At 35.9% G+C, this 23102-nt stretch overlaps 2 protein-coding genes across 5 annotated transcripts in view; one reads left to right on the top strand and one right to left on the bottom strand.

Annotated features, from left to right (window-relative positions):
* LOC105248900 (melatonin receptor type 1B) overlaps positions 1–23102 on the bottom strand; it is a 151524-nt gene that overhangs the window by 121204 nt on the left and 7218 nt on the right. The window contains exon 1 of one of the 4 annotated variants that reach the window (XM_025413140.1): positions 19443–19696. The exons of the other annotated variants lie outside the window; for them this stretch is intronic. The gene's annotated coding sequence lies outside the window, so the exon portion shown is untranslated. Of the gene's footprint in view, positions 1–19442; positions 19697–23102 lie in introns of those variants that run through there. 4 annotated transcript variants of the gene reach the window in all.
* Positions 3051–23102, top strand: part of LOC105248901 — a 41974-nt gene continuing 21922 nt past the window's right edge. Inside the window, exons 1-2 of the mRNA XM_011253960.3 lie at positions 3051–3347; positions 18801–18908. The gene's annotated coding sequence lies outside the window, so the exon portion shown is untranslated. The remainder of the gene's footprint in view (positions 3348–18800; positions 18909–23102) is intronic.

The following is a 23102-nucleotide window of genomic DNA, read 5'->3' as shown; positions in this document are numbered from 1 at the left end:
TGCGTGTCCTTTTCTTATTCTTCTCAAGAGTATTTCTTTATTTCTATATTACCGAATACCACCGATCATATAGCAGACGGCGCGTAAGCATGATTTATAAGCAGCACAGCCGTTGCAGTGGTCATTAATCCATCGCCGAATGCACGCGAGTAGCGGATGTGTTTATCGACTTGCTGCCATCAGAGCAGTACGCAAAGGGCGAGCCGGGATGGGGTGCGGAAAGAAGGCGGATTCACCCTTGAACGATATAATTAATCGGCAGTCTGTCAACGTGGTTCTCTTCGTGTACTAATTTATTTGCGCGTACGCCCGAAAGGATCTGATAGTAGCCACGAACAGTTGCATTTGTCGCTAAATTGACAAGAACATGTTGATAAATAACAATAATTTTTCAAAAATATTTTCGCTGTTGCTTATTAAATTCGGAACATCAATCATTAAAATAAATCCAATTTATGTAAACTACTTTTCAGCGAAATTAAATTATTATTAATATTATATTAAGCACATATTTTATTTATAGACTTCTTCAAACTGATTATCGTAATCATATTTTAATACAAAGTGTGTACATTATAAACATAAAATAAAAATAGAAAATTTTTTATTTTTTATTATATTTTTTAATATTTTTTAATATTTTTTAATGTTACACTTTTTAATATTTTTAATGTATTTTCTATATATTTTCATCATAATATATGATATTAAAGTCATTTTTAATTTTCTTTCTATTCTTAATGGATTATACTTACAAGGATTACGTAACCGTTTAATGACCGCTTTGTCTTTCCCTTATATACATATAGTATAATCAAACGTATATTTCATGCTGTATGTATGTAAAGGGCGGTACCGTGAAACAACAAATTACTATGGTTTTGAAGAGCACGCGGTCTAATGGCAGCTTTCATCACATTCTTATTATTTAATGCGGATGATGAATTAATGCGGCTTCAGGTAAAAATATTTCAGTCAAGCAATCAAGCGCGGAAATGGAATGAGATAATTAATGATCGCAGGCAGAAGCCGCTAATTAGAAGAGTGAGGCAAAAGATAAGATTGATTTTTATGATTTATCATTGTTGACGTATAGAAGAGTAAATGATTGTTGATTTTCTTAAATTAGCAAGTTGAATACGGAATTAAGAGACACACGGAACGAGCACAATGAAAAGAATAATTAATTTAAGGTATATCATTCGTATTTATTATTATTTACGTGTTTGCAGTTTCTCATTATTTTTCATATATTTTTATTCATATAAAAAATATTTATATCAAAGTGAATCAATAAGTAAATAAGTTATAAATGAAGTTATTTATAAAATAAATCTTGAAATATATAATATATAATATTGACACATACATAATTAAGTATGAAAAAAAAAGAATAATAAGTAATAATTTATTTTTTGTAAATATTAGAATATTACAAAGTGCACCATTTATTTATTTATGCTAAACATTATTTAATAAACTTTAATTTAAAAATCTGAAATTTTAAAAAAATGTTCTCTTGAATATATAAATTTAACAAAAAGATTGGTATTTAATCAACTTACATACAAATAATTTGTTAAATTATATTATATCGTTAAAATGAATGTTAAACTTTATATAGGTGATCCAATCACATCGAAATTAATTTGAAGTGCAAAAAGATATAGAATAAAAATTTATATATAGCCTAAATTTATATTATAAAATATTGAATATTTTAATGAATTAATTGACATTACTTGACATTATCATTTTTCTCGATATATTATTGTTAAAACATGCGATCGTCTTATCATTCGAGCAGCACGATTTATGAAAAATAAATAATACAAAATTCTCCATCTTTGTCAAAGTTTTTTTTTTGAAATACGATCGCAACAAAAACAAATCTCAAAAGATAATTTACTATTATATTATAATTAATGATTATATAAAAATCAATCTTCAGTGTAAACAACATGCAAGTATATCGCGATATATAATAGATCTTTATCCATATATTTTTCGATTTATTCATTAATTATTTCAAAGACAAAACGCGCGACAAGGATAAAAATTATAAGGTATTATTATTATTTTATTGCAATCTTTACAAATAATAATTATTTCTCTAACAAATCAAATATATTTTGATTTTAAGTTTTAAATTTTTCGTTGATCTAAAATTATTTTATATTATTTGAATTGAAATTTCATAATAAGACATAAATCATAGAGTGATTAATGTAACGTAACGTCTGATAAATAATTTAATTAATAATTAATATATATATAATTCAAAAGAAACATGGTAAACATACATATTCTTCGTACATATATATATTTTAATATGTAAGATATGTCAACATACGAAACAGTAATACGTCAACCTTGGCGGCATACAACGTGTATTGTTTATATTTCGCGGACTTGTTATCATTTGACGCGACCTCATCATTTGCGCCGACACTCGAGCAGCTACGTTGTGTTACAAAATGCTCCGTATATTATCGAATAAAACGCGATCGCGACAATCAGAAAATCAATTATAATTAATGATCATAGCGAATTATATTTTCTACTTTTCCTTTCAATAAATTATGTGTAACTATATTGTAATGATATATCTTTACCGAAGCGCATACATCACAAAATTATATCATTATAAGTGTCTCTCGAAAGAGACAAGATAAAAATTATAAATCATTGTTTTGTTGCGGTCTTTTCTACGGACAATACTTGAAATGTTAAATATATTTTGATATTATAAATGTTTTGCCGATTTAAATGTAATTTGCTTTCAGTTTGAAAATATGTCAGATATGAATCACGAAATCGAGTATATGACAAAAGATCCGTAATATATCAATTATATATCATACCATCAATCAAACATAAAAACATTTAATAAATAATTTATAATTTTAAAAATATTCGTATATACATTTTATGCAAAAATATGTTGGTAGCGAGAATTATAACGCGGTTCAACTTCGGCAACTTTGACCCAGCGTATATATTGTTTACATGTATAGTCTTGTTATCATTCGCACGTCGACCGGCGATATTCGAGTAGTAAAATGGTAGTGCGAAACAGTATATTGCTTTACGATTGTAAAATTCGGGAATGTCGTATAAAGTATCACGCGTCCGTTTTTATCATGAATTCAGGAGTGTCGTTCAAAATGTCGCGCATTTAAATCCAAGAGTGCCATGCAAAATGTCGCATATAATAAACTATATAAAGTTTTCGCGAGTGAATTGTACGAACTGTATGAACTTTTTACGAGTGCAACGTGTAAATCAACGAACCTAACGACTTGAGGGACCTCGGGGAGACATCGAGCCAACGAATCAACCCTGAGGTATTTATTATTTATATATTACATGTTTTATATGTGAATTGTATATATGTTTGGTTTGTTTATTGTAACGATTGTAATTTAAGCATGTTTTTAGAAAGAAAACTTATATAAATTCTAGAAATGCTACTATTTAAATAAAAAACGTTTTTAAAATATATATTTAAATATATATTTTATAATTATATATTATTATTATATATTTTTATAATAATTTTATTATTATAATTTATATTAAAAATTATATATTAATATAATATAAATTATAAAATTATTATATACATACATACATATATATATATATATATATATATATATATATATACATATCTGTTTATTATTGTATGCATCGAATAAATTATTATATTGTTAATTATATTTTATTAAAGATTATATTATACATATATTTTACTATAAAAATTTTAATCAGTTAATTTTGTCTGATAACTTACTTTATATTAGTTAAAGTATAAAGCTAAATATATTAAAATAAATGTTTCAACGAATTATCGTAAAATAAAACGTTTACGCTTATATATCGGCGATAATAATTGGAAATAGAAAAAGTTTTTCTTCTTCTTCGATCTCTAATAAAAACTAGTTAGATGTAATCAAATAAATGTAGCTAATCATCAACAAAAGAGTGATCTAATAATGGTCCGAAAAAGTCAATAAACGAAAGATACGTGACCAATATTGATCAGAGAGCATAACAAAACTCATATAAGATATCTAAAGTATAATATTTAGCATTTTCATTTTATTTACAGTAGCACGTTATTGGAAATTTCGATGCATTCATCAATTACGATTAGAACACATTTTATAAATTTTGGTGATCGCGATGAGTCACTTTCGAAATCTCAGTCATTACAGTTATCTAATTACATATAATATACATTTTTACGCATAAATGCATGCATAAAATATATTTCTATATCGAATGATCTCTTTTTTTAATACGTAATGGTAATAAAATTTTAAATCAAGTGTTTTCGATATCGGAAAATTATAAGAAAAAAGTAAAATGGAGGAAATATTTTTGATGTGTTATCAATTTTTTCCGTTTATGCTGCAGTCCACATTTCTGCGCATTATTGCAAGCCAATCGAAATTATATTATATATGGCCATTTGCTTCGAGTGTAAAGCAATCATAAATTTCGCGACACGTTGAAGCATGCGAAATATACCCAACATATAAATGTCAAGGATGCGAGATATCTTGTTAGAATGCATATGCTAATAATTAATTTTAAGTTGCAACTGTATGTAAGAATGCTTGAATAACTCTCGATATTCGTATATTATAATTCTCCACGTTATTTTGTCTTTTCAAAAGGTGCAATTTTGTTTACAAAATTGGCAAAAAATAGTATCAATAAAATTATGTAAGCCAATGCAATCAGTTATAATAGATCGTAGATATTTAATTAACTATATGTATATACGATATATTTTCCTGCATTATATATCGACTATCGAATATATGTTAATTCACAAGATTCGACATATATATATATATATGTATATACATCTCGTTCTCTTTCGACACTTTGATAATATCAAGCATTCTCAAGCATTCTTAGATGTTGATGTCGCGCTGCATTACGTGATGATTTGCGCAAACGGCGTTTGCGAAATTGAGTTCGCTAAAGCCGAGGGAAGAAGTCGACACGGTCTATAAGCGAAATTGGCCGTTAGAAATTAGATCGCCGTTCAGAGGACCGCCAACTATGCTTGCTCTCGTTGCGGGCGAAAAACCGCAAATGTAGAAAACCGGGATTATGGCGTGGAAGAGAATATAAGGTGCAGCAATCAGGAAATGCTCACTCCAAACTAACAATATTCCTTGAGCCACTCGCAAATCTAATTCAAGCGTAGAAATAGAATCGATGTAATTTTTTCATTTATTACACGCCTTTTTATACAACGCTGCATACCCAAATTTCGCTGCACTTAAGATGCTCGCATCACGAAGGAGGAGAGACTTATCCTGGCGGACTTTTCGAGGATAAACGGCAAAGACTCCTTTAACGAATTTTTAGGCGTCTACTTGGCTCACCGACGGATAGATATAACGTCACATGAAAGTCAGGATCGCGCATCGGCGAGATGTATATACGTATACGAGTATCTAAAAGTATATAGCGAGTACCGCGCAAGAATATGGACGGCATCTTCCAAAGACGCGCGCGCGACCGACCGTGCATGAATACATGCATGAGCGCCGCGATCGGGACGTTTTCTACATTCGCGAATTCGGATACCTTTGTGTCACGGCTGAAATATTCGCCGAACATGTGTGCGTCGCGAAAGAGAGAGAGAAAGAGACCCGTAGAAATATGAATAAAATATCCGTAGAGCGCGAGGAGCGCGGGAGTACGCGAAATATCGTGTTATTGTAATACTTAAACCTACGTCACGCGCAATCAGTCTGCCAGATACAGCTTTATTCCTTCGTGATAAGTATGCATGAAAGATTCTTGTGTTTGTGGAGCGTGATTGCGAAATTTATTCGTTCGGACTTACATTAGAATAACACCCGATATCGATTCCGCCGACTAAAATATCATTTCCTTCCTTTTTATTTTTACATAGATAAATACATTCAGTGTTTGTCAAATCAGTTTTACAAAGGAAATGCGTCAATTTCCCTGATAATAAATAAAAGGATTCTCGTTTCATGTTTTTAATACAATCAAATACAATCGATTAATTTCGCGTGAATATTTAAAAAAAATTTAATTGATTTAAAGGAAACAAATATTTTTTATAATCAAAATTAAACTATCGACGAATAAATTTTGCTTTCGATAAAAAGAAAAAAAAATATGAGCGTAATATAAAAGACAGATAAAGAATATTTCGTATCGAAAAACATTAAGAATTAATTCTAAATTTATATATTATCGTCATCCATCATCCGTTCTAATAAAGAAACGAAAACGGTATCGATTTTTTAATTTAGTCGTATTCTCTTTAACTTTTACGTGAAAGAAACCGTAAGTGACCTTTGTCGATTACGTCGAGACACGTGGTGCTCGACAACGTGGCACCCTTTGGCTCTTTTGTCGAGGTCGGCGGTTTCGGCCGGCATATGCAGACGACATTGTTCGCAACGGTCCAGAGAAAAAATAGCCAGGTGATACGTTTGCAAAAATGCATCCAAAGGGAAGGACATGACATACAAAAAAGCGACCGTGCCGGCTAATGAGAGGCGGAAATTAGATAATGAGAACGTACGTTTTTATGAAATGAAGAGCGCGCGGACCTTTTATAGAGCCATTCATCTACGTTCATATTACGAGATATTTTCGCATGGAGAGTTTTATGTTGAATCGTGCATTTTTGCATCGCGCAGTGAGAAAATTTACATAAACAAATTACACGTTCGCTTATGCAAATGTTAAAATGAAACAGAATTTACCTCCGAAAAAAATGTGAACGTATTTGAGTCTTTTAATATGTATTTCTCTAATTATTACCGATTAAAAGTCTAAAGGTTTTCACGAAGGCTAGAAAGAAACGAGAAAGTAATAAGAGAAAAAACTTTATTATTAATTTTAAATAAAAACAATATATTATCTCTCAACGGAATTTTCTGTTTGTTAAATACTTATGAAATCATAGAATCTCGTCATTGATTAATCATTTTGTAAAAAAAAAAAAAAAAAAAATACAAAATTGCAATAAAGTTTTCTTTAATTTTCGTTAATTAATAATGTTAATTAAATTTTAAGAGGTTCGGTCATTAAAATTTAATATGTCGGGAATACAGAACACATGCATGGTACAAGAGTTGAACCAACGATGAAATAATGTTCACCTCGGTAAAAAAATTATAATACCGCGTATATCGAGGAGTGCCAACGACACGCCGTAATTGCGTCCTCTCATATGGATTTTTCGCAATTTCGTTTTGCACCTTGCGATTTTTATCGCGTATCGCACTTTACGTACTTTATACGCGCGGATTTCCAGAGCGGTGCGCGCACTAGAACGCAGGTGCGCGTTCTACTTGCGCATATTAAAAATTTACCTAACGAAGTGGACGCATTTTAATTTCCGGCCGCACCGCCCGCTCTGGTCGGCGAGATTAAAAATTTTCGGTCTCGCGGAACAACGCGACGTGTCGTGTCGTAATCGCTCGTGTCGTTATTCGTGCGAGAAAAAAAAAGGGGAAAGAAACAAGGTTGCGAAAAAGGACGAAGAGAAACGGGCGGCGACGAGAGAAAACACAGAGAGCCGGAGAGCGGCTCTCATCCATGGCTCCGATAATATCGGCGCGTGTTTACCGATTCGGAATCGGCGATTCTTGGATACGCGCGTGAATGCATTATACGGGTGTGTGAAATCGCGACGCGGTACAACAAGAGTCCTCGAACGCGCGCGATGAAAATCAACGAGAGAATCAGCGAGAGCGCTCGCTCGTTTGAATATGCATGCGTGTCGGTCGCGCGCAATATCCGCGAATGATTCCGTTGTAGTACAAGTACAACCGGATAGTATAACCGGTGGCCGTGTCCCGAAGCCGCGATCGCGACATCGCGCGTCATCCGCAGCGTGAGTCGGCATCTCGTAAGCGTAAGCGCGTAACCGGATTTTATCGACGTGCGCGCGGCGTTTACGTCGCGGTGATTTACTCGGAACCGATAGATACGAAGACACGTTCGTATAGGTACGCAATATCGAGACAACTGGCGTCGTTGGGGGATCGTAATGCGATTCGTATGCGAGAGGCGAGCGTTGGCGGAGGGGAGGGAGAGACGCGCAAACACGCAAAGTTCTTTCGAACTGGAACGAGCCGGGTCTCGGGTCTCGGATCTCTCGGATCTCTCGGATCTCGGCGGCGAGGAAGCGCAGCGGAAGAATCTGGAGCGCGTACGGAAAGGGGGCCGGAGGAAGGAAGGAAGGGAGAGTTCATCAAATCTGCGAAGAGTATACACGCCGCTCGCAAAGTTTCGCCGTACGTCTCCGCGAAACGACTATTTACAGTAGGGGAAAATCCCATACACACAGCTGGATTTCCGCCAAACGTCTTTATTACCGGCAATATTGCGCCGGTTGCGTCGCGCTCGGGTGTTGCGCGCTCAACTTTTCCCGGATTCGCATTCGCGATCGCACCGACGGACTCAGGTTCCGTTATATTATTCGCGCAGGGCGTAGGGCGAAAGACTCCGCGAGGAGATAAAATACGCGGGAGTGCGCGGTCGCCTTGCGAGCCTTGGCGCTTTGCAGCATGCAGCATGCGGCTTTGATGCATTTCGAGGGTTGCGCGCACAATAGCGTTGCCGCAAACGATCGTGCGGTGCGGCGGCTTATATTTCATAAGGGCGAGAGCCCCCTGCATCGGCCTAGACGCCGTAGCTCACGCGTAGAATAGCGAAATTATCTGGTAACCTAAGTGCGTAGATGTAATAAATAGCGCGATAAAGTTTCGCATCTATTTTATGCAGAAACGATGCAGACTGGATAGAGACCGGTGCACAGAGAAAATTATTCTACTGCCGAGAAAAGCGATTACTCAGTTTATTTTTCTTTTTTTTTAAGTAATAGTTTTCTTCAACAAAGAATATATTCTTGATAATAGTCTTAAAATATACTCATCACAAGTGTTAGAAAATCTCATTATCATGTACTCGAAAGAAGAATTTATTTTCTGTTCAAGAATATTGTTAAAGTTGTAACAAAGAAAAATCGAACTTACTTTACGCCAACTCTTTGTAGTAAGCAAACCAAATTTTTATTTTGATTTAATATTCTTGACTAAAATACTGCACTTACTAAAATTTAGAATATATTCAATTAAATTTAATGCTTGTGATGAACTTGTGATACATTTGCGGATATACTTAAAATGAATAAAAATCAAAAAGAAAATAGCATAAGAGCCATTTCTTTTTGATTATTTGAGCCAAGTCTCTGATTATTAAATTAAAATAAATAATATTTACTCGAATGCAGTATACATTTTTCTCTGTGTGGGCAGACGCGTTATAAGGTAGATACTCTGGAATTGAAGATAAAGGATGCTTTGTGCGATTTATATCGAAATGTATCGCGAGCTATAGATGAGCAATTTGCGATTTCTGTCGAGATTCTAATTACGGTTTATCGGCATCGCGTTGATCCAAGGACCGTCATCATCGTATATCACGTCGTTCCCCAATCCGAGCCGGCTCGATGATATTGACTTCGATAACACGGCCCGTCTCGTGCAACCTTAGCTTATGCTAAACCACGGAACCGGCATTAATCGGGTATCTTCAAAGTTATCACCCCGGACGGTAATTACCATTTACGAGAAGCGTTCACGCGCGCACGACGGCGCTGTCTCTCACGCGTGTAGTACATCATCCCGTTCGCCCCGTTTGTTCGGTGCTTCGTTTATCGAACGCTCAAGGATTATCGGCTAATTATCGCGATGTACTCGGACGGTATTGATGATGATGAATCAGGTATTGGCAACTTATTACTCGTCGCGGTAATGTCCTGTATTGATCCATCAGCTGTGCAAACCGCGCGGCCCGTATACGCGATGCGCAAAATCGTGTTTACGTACACGCACACAAGTACGTATACACACGGGCATTAAATATGTATTTGAACGTCGTCCGGTGTTTGTCGATAAAATTGCTGGTTCATGAATGCCAGCGAATCACGCCGCAGCCTGATGGCGCGCGTATGGAGATGAGTAAATTTTCGGCTCGTCGCAAACAATCGAAACACGCACCGCTAACTAGCGGAGGCACTCCCCGATTTCGCGAATCTCGCCGAGTTAAATTACACGTATTACGGAAGCGCGGATCATTTCGTTAATGCAGTTGATAATTGACGTCGTCGAGTTTATCTCTTTCCGGAGGCTCTCGTGTCGTTTATTAATATTAATATTTACTCACGAGCACGATTCGACAATCGATATAACATCCATGTATCCTAATTTGTGTCAAATTTTTCAAAAATCGTTCGACAAAATTTTCAAAAGCTTAAATCCAATCATAGTTTATACAAATTAAACCTCAAATAATTCGAAAAATTATCTTTTATTTAATTGCTGTCGTATGTATTAGTTTAAAAATGGAAAATGTACAAAATACGAAATTGAAGATATTTGAATAATGAAATATATGCTAAGGAAGAATTATCTTTAAATTTGTTTAGAAAAACACAATATTTGAGAATGGACACGATTCTTTATAAAATTAGCTATTGTATAATCTTTATTTTTGTTGTTTGAATTTATTTTAATTCGAATATAAGCTAATGTAACTTTGAGACAAACAGCGCCAATAAACTAAACTCATGAAAATTCATATACTAATATTGTTGCGCATATATATTGCTGCACACTTACAGATACCATGGCCGATAGCCAAAAAACTTGAAACGAGGAAAGAAAAATAAAATATATCTATAAAAATGTCAGGTAGGAGACAGATGACAATGCAATTGGAACTATAAAAAATGACAGATAAGCGCTCTAATACCGCAATTATTTAGCTTAATTAGTTGTGTTATATATTTTAATTTACATATTAATGTGTTCTAATATCTCTGATTATATTAATCTATTTTAATAAATAATAGTAAATACTTGAATAAAATCTTAATTATAAAAATTGCTCATTATATGCTTTTTATTTATACTTTTTTACTATGAAAAATAGATTCTTTTTTTGAAGATTGCTTATGAAAAATTTTTTTTCCTCACTCAAAATGTGTAAAGTTGCACATTAGAATGTAAAGACGCAAGATTATATATGTACTCTTGGCAAAAATAATAATATATACTTATTCATATCATTGTAATGATCGGTGTTACAATCGCGGTAATCGGAACTGAAATTCTTTGCACGACAAATTTCAATCACGCGAGTGAGCCTATTTATATTATACTAGAAAAAGAAACTTGGATAATAATGGACATAATGCAATTGTAATAAAACTCGAAACATTTCAAGTCGTTATCAAAAGTCAAGTCGTTATCTTGGTGTTTGATCTCATCATCTTTCGAAAGCAATCAAAAATAGATGTAGGTGCAAGAATTCCTAGAGGGTGCTCTTCCTCTCTTTCTCTCTCCCTCTTTCGCCCTTTTTCTCTCCCTCTCTTTTTATATCGATATTATTATATTTCTCTTTTTCTTTCTGCCTGATTTTCTTTTTGGAGCAATTAACAATCATGCCTCTATGGCTTTTATGGCGTCTAACCGACGTTCAATTATTTATTTTACGGATGGTATGTACGAGTTTCGGTAATCCGAGGGTTAAGATGCTCCTTTTTCGACCAGGCCGCCGCCACGACCCGCCCTGTGTGCCAAGTTCTAAATCCTTTAACTCCATTACGCGGCGAAGTGAATAGCTCTTACTATTTTTCTTGGCAACGATTTCCGCTGAGCTCCCTTTCCTGGTTTGATAGGGAAGTTCATTCGGTATCTGTACCGACAGTAAATTGAGTTCGTACTGCTTGCCGCATATTTTAAGAGGTTGCACGCATAACGGAATTCGCCTCGGCGAAAAGTCCTTTGCGACCGCGGTCGGAAAATCGTAGCGATCGTTTACGTCATTATCGCGTGTGCAGGGTGCACGATATCTCTCTTGATACAAGATTCAACAATGGTAATTCATCGCGCGCATACTTGATTTAAAAATAAATTCCAGGTTAAAACGCAAATCGAGATGTAAAAATGTCAGAGAAGGCTACGAGCTAAATTGAGCTGCGCGGAATAAATTACCACATTATCGCAAAGTGATTAGCAAACTGCTATGCAAATTTCAGACATTAAGACGTAGCTAAATAGGTAAAGGATCTATCTTTAAAAGCGATAAGAGATGACTTTCCCGTTACGTAGAAATTTTACATACGTTGACAGATGAGCAAAGGAATCCGCGTATATTTACTCGAACATTGAAATCATATATAATGCACCAACGGCACAGCAATGACTATTTAAGCATTTGCGCAACGTGCGGATACACAATAGCCCATTTCGCAAGGTTTAATCTCATTCGGGCATTCTGCATGCAATACGCGGAATTATGCATGTCGTCGACGACGATGCGACGATAGCTGGGGAAACCGCCTATTGCGACGCGCGTAGACAAAGTCCGTGTCGAACAATGCGCTTTTGAAATATCGAATGACGCAGTGGTATCTATCAATCGTCAGGACAGAGCGCATATTTGCTGTAACGCAGTCGCGCGATGCGCACACATGTGTCGTGATTTAATAACGGCGTGCACTCATTCAACACCGCGCGGTATTCGGTATCTCGTTCGTCTGATCTCGTCGGCTTCTTGAATCGTCACGACCATCTCTTGAATTAAAAACGCGAACGTATTCTTAACGACGATAAAACGAGCATGATTATATATATTCGTCTTATATGTATATACCTTTGCAAATACGAAAATAAATCATGCCCGCTATAAATTTCTCGCAATCATGTCATCGCAGCTTTATAACAAGTTATATATCCGATTATTTATTTCGCATAAAAATGCAACGATTCAACAAAAATATACAAATTACAAAAATCTTTTTATAAACATTACATTACACTTTTTTTCCTTAAAGAAGAGTTGTTTTCAAATTGGTCAAAAAAGAATTAACACATAAGACACATTCTAAATCACACTATAAAAATTGTGAAAATTTGTTAATTAATTTAAAATTAAAATTAAAATTAATTCTCTTTCCAGGAAAAAGATATAATTTTGTCAATAAATAATTATTAACATATAGTTTGTAAAAGATTTTATTATCTATTGGTACAGCTAACTAATTTACATAAAATTTCTTTAATTTATATTAAATTTTATTTGCTGCAGTTGCAAATAAAATTTAATATAAATTAAAGAACTAACGAACAATAACTCGATTACGAGCAGATCCCTCACACACACACACACGTTGCATTCTAAATTTCCAAATTTTATTTCTTGAATTAAAGTGTCTTATATTTTTTATTTACATTATTTTGAAGACAAGAGTAGAAAACTAGTCAAATATTAACCAAAAAGCACAAATATATATATCTATCAGTTTTAAATGAGTCGGAAAAATTAAATTTCTTTAAGATAACTCGGACATTTTTCGGATCTTTCGAACGTACAAATCCTCCTATTAAATTTGAAAGCCGTGTTTTGCCACGAAATGACATATTCTTCAGTGAAATAATATATGAAATGTGAATCGCGCGAAAGAGAGCGTAAAATGTGATTTTCTGAAAAATGATTCTGACGTCAGATGAAGTTCTTTCAGTTAGATGGGCAGCATTATTCCACGAGAAGAGACCGAGAGAAAGAGAGAGAGAGAGAGAGACCGGCAACTAAACGCGCCACGGTGAGGAGGCTAAATGGGACCTGACAGGCAACTGTCGCGGAACAGAGCGGAACCGCAAGAGGGTTAACCCGTCTCGTTTTGCACCGGAACGGTTTCCTTCATGGCGGCGAAAATGACCCTACCAACCAAGAACGAGAGAGAGAGAGAGAGAGAGGATGGTCCGAGAGGCGAAAACATGTGCGGTGAACCTGGGGACCCTTCACCGCACCGCGATGTTCGCGCGCGCGGTATATTCGTCTCGGGCGAAAATTGCAGCGGCACCCACGGTATTCAGAAACTGTTACCAATAGCAATATTCGTTGCCGCGTCGGTGAAATTCGTTGCTGAGTCAGCCGTAAAATAGACCCGGGGCGGACGGGCGGCAGCGGCAATGGCAATGTGCCCGCGAGAGAACGACGTGAGCGCAATTTCGTGAAAATTCGTCGGAATTACACGCGTGCTCCCATCCTCTCTCTCTCTCTCTCTCTCTCTCTCTCTCTCTCTCTCTCTCTCTCTCTCCCCCTCTTCCGCTCCTTTGTTCGTTTTTCCTCTCCGCATAAATGCACGCGCGCAAGAAAGATGCGAGCGATCAATTTCGCGGGTACATTAGTTCGCTCGCGCGAACGAGCGAAAACAGATGACCGGTCACCCATGTGTCGCGGCACGCGCGTTTGTTTTTGTTCCCGTGGCTCTGCGAGATGTATCGGTTATCAATATTTTAAAGGCGAGCGTGAAGCATTATCTTTCGACAGATTTTAAAGGCAGGCATTTTCCCACGTGGGAAAAATCCAAGTCATTATGTATATAATTTGCAATTAATTGCACGTGAGACTTTTCCGCATTCGTCTCCTACAATTGTATTTATAATTTATACAATCAATATACAAAAATACGTCAAATGAAACAAATAATAAATTTAAATCTGTGTAGAAATTTAAAGCCTAATTGGAGTTTTTTTCAAGCTTTATTTTAAGGTTTATAATAATTCATGATAATTTACATACAATTAATATACAGAAATGAAACAAATAATAAATTTAAATCTGTGTAGAAATTTAAAGCCTAAATGGAGTTTTTTTCAAGCTTTATTTTAAGGTTTATAATTCACGATAATTTTCTAATAATTATAATAACTTTCTAATAGAAAAGAAAAGAAAAAAAAGTATAAAAAGACATTCCTTTCTTTCAAGCCTTATGTTGAAGTTGATAATAATTTTCTTATAATTATAATAATTCTCAAATAGAAAGGAGCATAAGAAAAAAGTGTAACTCGAGTATAATTCCATCAATTGTCCACGTGTCGCGGCGGGCGCTTTTCTTTCTTGCGCATCCTTATTTCCACGCGCGTCTTTTTTTTCTCACTGACGTGCTTACACGTGTCACGCACGACGGTTAGTCAAGAATGGCGACCGAGTCACTACGTTTCGCGAACGGGAATCGGCGAGTCCTGAACCAATCACTGAAACGAGACAAAGTCACGTCGAATCGTTGTGTATCATTGTGTAACACGAGAGTGTCGCGCAAACGAATTCGATCGCGAATGTCATCTCCGCGAACGTCGTCTTTCAATCGTAACGTAAGTCGTTGAGAAAACGGGGATCGACGGTCGATGATGACGGAATGTTCGTGCATTCTCGTTTTGTGTCATCGGCTCTAACCTAGCTCTAACTTCTCTGCGACAACAAAGAGAAAAAGCGAGCGACCGTTCGTGTCTAATCGTTGATCTGCACGGCTCTTTTAGCATCCGAACGACAATCCTGGAATTCGCCTAGACTAGTGTGTGTACGTTCTAATACGAGCGCAGTGAAACCAGCTAGGTCAGATAGAATTAGATCCTTGAGATAATCACATGTGATTATCGCGAATGAGTTCGCTTTATATATTAAAAATAGAATTCTCGTTTTATATATCATAGTAAACACCGTGTATTATATATACCAGTTACTCTTCATCGCTATTTCGCATCGTGTTTTATCAATGTTTATCTACTATTTTTCATAATCATAATCAATCTAACGGTGCCCAACAACTTTAAGCACAATGAAATCGATACATAGAGAAAAATGTATACTGTATTCAAGTAAATATTATCTATTTTAAGTACATCATAAGTTTGTATATCCGTTTGTATATAAATATATCACAAGTTCACCACAAGCATTAAATTTAATTGAATATATTCTGAATTTTAGTAAGTGCAGTATTTTAGTCGAGAATATTAAATCAAAACAAAAATTTGGTTTGCTTATTACATGAGTTGGCATAAAGTAAGTTTGATTTTTGATACAATTTACAATATTCTTGAAGAGAAAATAATTTCTTCTTTCGAGTACATGATAATGAGATTTTCTAACACTTGTGATGAGTATAATTTAAGACTATTATCAAGAATATATTTTTTATTGAAGAAAACTATTACTTAAAAAAAGAAAAATAAATTGATCGCTTTTCTTGATAGTAGAATGATATTTTTCTCTGTGTAGAATCTATTTATCTGACTCGAACGAACCGTTGAAGAATTATTACATCATTGATTCTCGCGTAATCAAGGATTTCTACACTCTATTTATACTTATATTCCGAAAATATGACAGACATATCCAAGAGATGGTTTATTAAAAGAAACACAGAGAAAAATATCATTCTGCTGCCAAGAAAAGCGATTACTCAGTTTATTTTTTCTTTTTTTAAGTAATTTTCTTTAACAAAGAATATATTCTCGATAATAGTCTTAAAATATACTCATCACAAGTGTTAGAAAATCTCATTATCATGTACTCGAAAGAAGAAATTATTTTAGTAAGCAAACCAAATTTTTGTTTTGATTTAATATTCTTGACTAAAATACTGCACTTACCAAAATTCAAAATATATTCAATTAAATTTAATACTTGTGGCGAACTTATGACATATTTGCAGATATACAAACTTATGATATATTTAAAATAAATAATATTTTCTTGAATACAGTATACATTTTTCTCTGTGTAGAATCTATTTATCTGACTCGAACGACCATCGAAGAATTATTACATCATTGATTCTCGCGTAATCAAGGATTTCTACTCTCTATTTATACTTACTCGTATATTCCGAAAATATGACAGACGTATCCAAGAGATGGTTTATTAAAAGAAAGAAACGCGGGACAAAGAGAGAGAGAGAGAGAGAGAGAGAGAGAGAAAGAGGGGGAGCGAGGTGCGACGCGTCGCACGGTGAATGCGCAGGAGACACGCGAGACGCTGTCATCTCCCCTTTAAGGAGAGGCCGTCGATTAAGAGTGCTGCTTTAAGACGCGCTCCGCGGGCCCGATAGCGCTCGTTCGCCCCGAGCGAAAACGGCTCGGCTCGAGTGCCCGCTGCGAGGCAAATCCGATCATCGGGATAGAGCACACTCGCGTCCCACTCTATACGACGAGCATCACGAGCGACCGCCGTCTACTACCGATAATGCCGGCGATTGTGCGTCCTGCGTTACAAGTGGCAGTCGTGTAATAAAGTCAGCCGTAATCGCGGGCTAATGGCCGCTCGACGACGACGTTGATTGTCCCGATTGTATGGACCTCGTCGCACCTCGTCGCACCTCGTCGCGTCTCGTCGCGTCGCGGACGCAGTTCCGCGTTATTAAATTCGGTGTCGTGCCCGTACTACGCCCGCGACTCGCCGTATATCAGCCGGTCACGTGTAGCGCATCTACAGAGTGTCCCGAAATCGCGCGCGACCGCGAGGGGATAATATCCCTTCCTTTTCGATCCTAATATTTTTCATTCTTAAGACTTTTATTCAAATTTCAAATGTATCCTGTGATCAAGATTAAGATCTAGATTAGAGACTAATATATAATAACGTCGAAAACATTGATCGTCGAAGCACGATTGGATGACAGAATCATCGATTTTAACATCATATTAATCATTTATATCGATAACTTTCTACAATAAAAATTATAACCAAATATATTAACTCTGAGATACCAGCGATGTACAAAATTGTGTTATTCGTTTAAATTCGAATACGTTGTCCCGTTACTTTCTCAGAATTCCATTCGTTTCAACTTTCACCGATTAATATGTGCCGATATAAAAAGTGACGCATCTATTTTATCTACGAAAAATCTGACGAGAATCAAGAAGAATGTATCGTAAGAAATAGGTTCGCTTAAATTATGGAACACCTCGTATACATGGAAGCGTAGATCGCGGAACGCGAACATTTGATATAAATTTTCGCTTCAACGAATTTCGCGAATTTATAGCCGCCCTCGCGACAATGTATCGCGAATTCCTCTACGCACGTGGTGCAATTTTTTTTATCGCTATGATTACATAGACCGCGGTAGAGAGATAGAGAGTCGCATCGTACTATTACATAACTACGTTAATTAGAGCTTTGGTATGGCCACTTGATATTATGTAAAATAATGGAAATGAGTAACTATGTGTGCTGATTAAATTACAAGCGATTGTCACGTAACCGAGTTAACTTTAATTGTGGAATCAACGGCTATTTAACGAGATTTCGCGTCTCGTTGAGTCGCACTGATGCAACGACATTGTGAAAGTAATAAACGACGATGATTCACGGTCGAATTACGCGCGTTTCTCTCTTAATATCTCTGTATCCGCTGTCTTTTTGTCAACTAACAGCGATTGGCTAATTAATTCGAGCTAATGATTTCCAATCGCGGAAAATGATAGAGATTACTGCTCACAATTAGCGGAACTAATAATTAATCCTAATTTCTCGCATCTCGTGTCGCGTTTGATAGACGAAGTTGTCACGTTTTAGAATGCAAATATTTTATTCTCACTCCTTCCATTAATAATAATTACGATTTATGTTGGGCAGTTGAGATCAACAATTAACAACGAATATCTCAATCATTTCGCGTCTGATTTAAATAATGAGAGTATGGAAATTTCATGACAGATATATATTTGACGCGGAATGCGCGTATGATTTAACCAAATTAACAAGACATTAACAATATTCTACTATCCACGTGCATGACATGAGATAAACATGAGATAACATGAGATAACATGACAAAATGACGGACATTAGTGAGTGATGTTCAAAGAACCGGGCTGTCGTAAGGTTTCTGACAAGTTCGTTTATTTTTTTTTGTGAGGCAGTGTCAACAACGACGAATCGAGAGAGAGGCTACGCACCGGAAACGCAGCACAACTGTCAGTCAAGTTGGCACGTGCTACCGTAGAAATCTACGTTCGATTTCGAATTCGGTGAGTAATTCTCCCAGCATTGCGGTTGTTAATTTTTTCAAATGTTCGCTATGAAAAGTTTTATCATGCATAAGATCCATTCTTTAAAATATAGATTTAAGACGCCTTGGGAATAAACTCCTTGTACGCGCCAAGAGTACAAGTTGATACTTGGCCGAGTTTTGTACAAAGGAAATGAGATGATATATCTTTTATGAAAAATTATTGGTATTCGCGCGTGGAACATTCTACTGAAAGAATTAAGATAGAACAGATAGAGAGAGAGAGAGAGAAAGAGAGAGAAAAAGAAAAGTAATAAATAGAGCTATAATATAAAAACTTAAAGTTTTGTTTTTGTTGAATCTATTTATAGATTTGACAAAGCTAAAAAACTTCAAAATTTAGATATTTATTAAAAACTCATATTAAATCTGCTTATAATTTTGACAGAGCTAAAAAACTTCAAATTTACTAAAAACTAATAATTTGTACAAAAATAGCTCTATTTTTTTTCAGATTTTTATATTACTTATGTTTATTACTTTATATTCATACCTGAATTAATCAAAACCGATGTGTTATTTGTCGCTTGCTGTGATGCGAAACGCCAACATCGATAAGGTTAGGTTGGATGCGTAGGATGTGAAACCTTGACTCGCGCGATAAGACACAAGAAACACCAGATATGCGGGAGAAGCATTTTATTCGCATTTTAACGCGTCTCTCGCGATGTTTTTCGCACGTGACCGTGAAAGAGAATTCCTCACGCGGATAAAAAAACATCCCCGTTCTGCGTGCTACGCGCGCGATTGCACGAGAATATTTAATCAACTGTGACGTATGCTGCTGAGCGTCCGCGATTGGAGCGCGGAACGCTGGAATTGGAACGCGACGATGCGTGCAAACCGGTCCGAAAGGTCGCGAAAACGAGCGATCTCGAGCGATCTCGAGCGTGAGGTCTTACTCGAGTAAAATGAGAATATATTTCTAGGAAAAATGATTAAAATTAACATACGAGACATTCTAATGAAAAAATTAAGATACTTTTATTATTGCCTTATATATAAGAACATCTCGCACACTGGGCAAGCGAAAAAAATATATGTTTGTAGAAAAGGCTCTCTAACTCCGTTCCTTAGTATTTATTGCATGTAGTTCATATCCGAATAAATAAAAATCGATTTACCGCTTGACCCGGTCTATTCTGTCTTACTCTTGCAAAAGGTATTATATTACTTACATAATTGTCATTGAAAAATGTTTCGGACGAAGCGCCACCGTCGATAGGTTAACTGGATGGACGCAGATTAACTGAATTGAAGTTGTGTAACAATCGCGCGAAACAAGAAACGTCAAATGTAGGAAAAATATGTATCCTCGTTTTCTCGCGTTTCTCGCGACATTTTTCGCGCGCGATCCAATTTCTAGCGCGAGTAAAAAAAAACATTCCCGTTGCGCGAGCACTGGAGATGGCGGATATATTAAAACTATTTAGACAACTGTGATATATATCAGCGGAACGCGCGAATTGGAACGTGTGACGACGTACGCGCGCGAAAATTGATTCGACAAAGGGCCAAGGACGAGCACCGATTCGACCCTGTAGTTTCTAAGTAGGTTCGCCGCTCAGCGATTCTGCGACGAAATAAAGGTACAATGCGCTCGTGCTCCCACGGGAAGATCGATATGTTTACACACGGGCCGGGGTTACGTAAACGCACGAGGAGAAGTTCATTGACTCCGCTCTCTCATCCCGAGCTTGCGTTTGCTCGGAGGCTTCGCTTCGATTCTTCGCTTCGGCTCTATCCTCTCTACGCTTTGTGAATCGTTTTATTCGTGCGTGCTATAAAAGCGCAAGTATTGAAATTGTTGTTATTTCGAGTTCAATCTCCTCCGGCGCTACGGATGCGGAAAAATGTACCTTATGCCAATTGTCGTGTTTGCGTTACGAGAAAGCGGAATTTCGTTTTCGTATCCTATACTCGTCGGTAGAATCTACATGCAATCTTATAGTGAAATCATATCAGTGTCGATCTGATAAATTATGATGGGGGTGTTCGAGGTAAAATCTCTTATATTATTGCTCGTTCTTTTATATCGTTTATCGATACTATTTTTGCAATGAAAAGAATTAGGGTTAGTAAACGTTTGAGATTACGTTTGCAGTTTAAGTGGTCGAAAGTTATTCCGCAAATATTTATATAACGTTAAAACTGACGAAAGTTGATAATTACGCAAAATTGCTATTGTCAAGATAAAACAAGATATTTAAATGTCAAATCGTTTCTAGAAATTGCACTGTGCCACCAAGGATTAAAGTCGATTCGCGAGAAAATTCGTTATGTCGATAATCGAATCACGGTGCGGTCCATTGGAAAATTACGACAATTACAGAAATTACAGGAATTAAATGGACCATTTATTTCGAAAATGGCGAGAGAGAGAGAGAGAGAGAAAGAGACGCGAATGTTAAATTACAACTCAATTTAACAATCTATAAATTAGAGATTATTATATATAGATAGGTTTACTAAAAACACGGGACACAAATTGAAAATTTCCTCCAGATATGAATATAAGGAATAAAATATCATGTATATGATACATACAAATGTATGTAGGCATTTAAAACATTTTTTAAGAAATTATTTTTCTCTTCAGTGAAGTCGTGTATCGTCCATTGGATAGAATTGGAAAAAAATTAAATAAAGAAGATGGAGAAAAAATGTAAAGTACAGTATAAATATACAGTAAAATTATCTATTTTTAATTCTAAATTATTCCCTTTTTTACATACCACATTCATAATTCGCTCTATACGTTTTAATGAGATTCATGGCTTATACTGTTTTCGAAATTTAAAAATATTCGAGAATTATTGCTTCATTTTCATTCCCCTTTTCTTCGGGCCCACCGCTCTTCGTCGATTCACTTTAATTTTGTAGATCCAAGAAGATCAACGTCACGAATTACCGAGATTGAAATAAACCCCGAGCTCGATGTTAGAGTCGTATCGCCGATATGCGCGCTTTGCCCGCGGAATCTCCGCGGAAAGAAGATATATTCAAATGTATGCAAGCTTTATGCGCAGAGTTCCGAGATGCAAATATTTATAGTAGAGTGAATTTGCAATCCGACGGCGTTAATTATGCTTTCTCGCACACGGTCTTTGCTGGAATTGAATATCAGTAGCAAAATGGTAGTCGGAAAGTATACATCGCGTCTCGCCGCTAACAATTATTCGAGATAGCTTTTCAAGATTTAATAAGAAATTGTCTTTCCGCATTTATGAATTTTATTCGCACGTAAGGAAAAAACATACTTTCACTTAATCTCACAACAATTGTATATGGCAAAACTTTTACATTACATATTATGAAACAGTGATGACAAAATAATTGCGACAATTTTGAGATAATTCAAAAGATTTCTCATGTTTCTCTGAGTGCATGGTCTAGCAAGAATCCGATGCTCTCGTGAATGCTCCGATAATATCGGCTTCTCGGAGACAGAATTATGCTTATTCCGACTGCAATAAGCCGCAGATCGAACACTTACAAGTCAATTAGGCCGCATTCTTGGATCGAGGCCCGAGAATTACTTTGAATACTACCTCGCAATTAACGGCCCGGCCGTTGAGAAGTAATAGCGCACCACCATATAGCGATTACGACTTACTGCTTCGAGAGAACGTTACGGTACCTCCATTTGTTGCGCCTCTTCCTTGCGTAAAGATATACGCAACACGCAGCCGCGTTTAACGTGCGTTACACTCGGTATTATGTTGGCGTCTCACGAAACCCTGCGAGCATATCAAATTGTCATCGCAATAATTCGTTGCGATCAACGATCGCATCCGCACTTTCGGCCACCTCCATCGATAAAAGTAACATTCCATATTTCATAAGAGAGAACAAACTCTCCCTCGATGATTGAACGAGTAAATAATCCGATGCTATATAAACGGAAACAAATGTTGTTTTACCACGATAAAATGTGTGAGACACGTATACAAATTCCAGGGCTTGCTCATCAATTCGATTTAATCTTGTTGTCTTTACAACACGCGACATAACGAGATGTCAAAATCGTGATGTATAAAATGATACATTACATATACTTTTATTATTTATACATTTATTATATATTTAGCGCATAAGAGAAATTGCTGGATCTTTTAGTATCTGTATATTTTACATTGAACAATTCATAATA

The sequence above is a fragment of the Camponotus floridanus genome, unplaced genomic scaffold (assembly GCF_003227725.1).
Source record: "Camponotus floridanus strain SB8 unplaced genomic scaffold, Cflo_v7.5 scaffold60, whole genome shotgun sequence".
Lineage (NCBI taxonomy): Eukaryota > Metazoa > Arthropoda > Insecta > Hymenoptera > Formicidae > Camponotus > Camponotus floridanus.
This window is presented reverse-complemented; position numbering and strand designations above follow the sequence as displayed.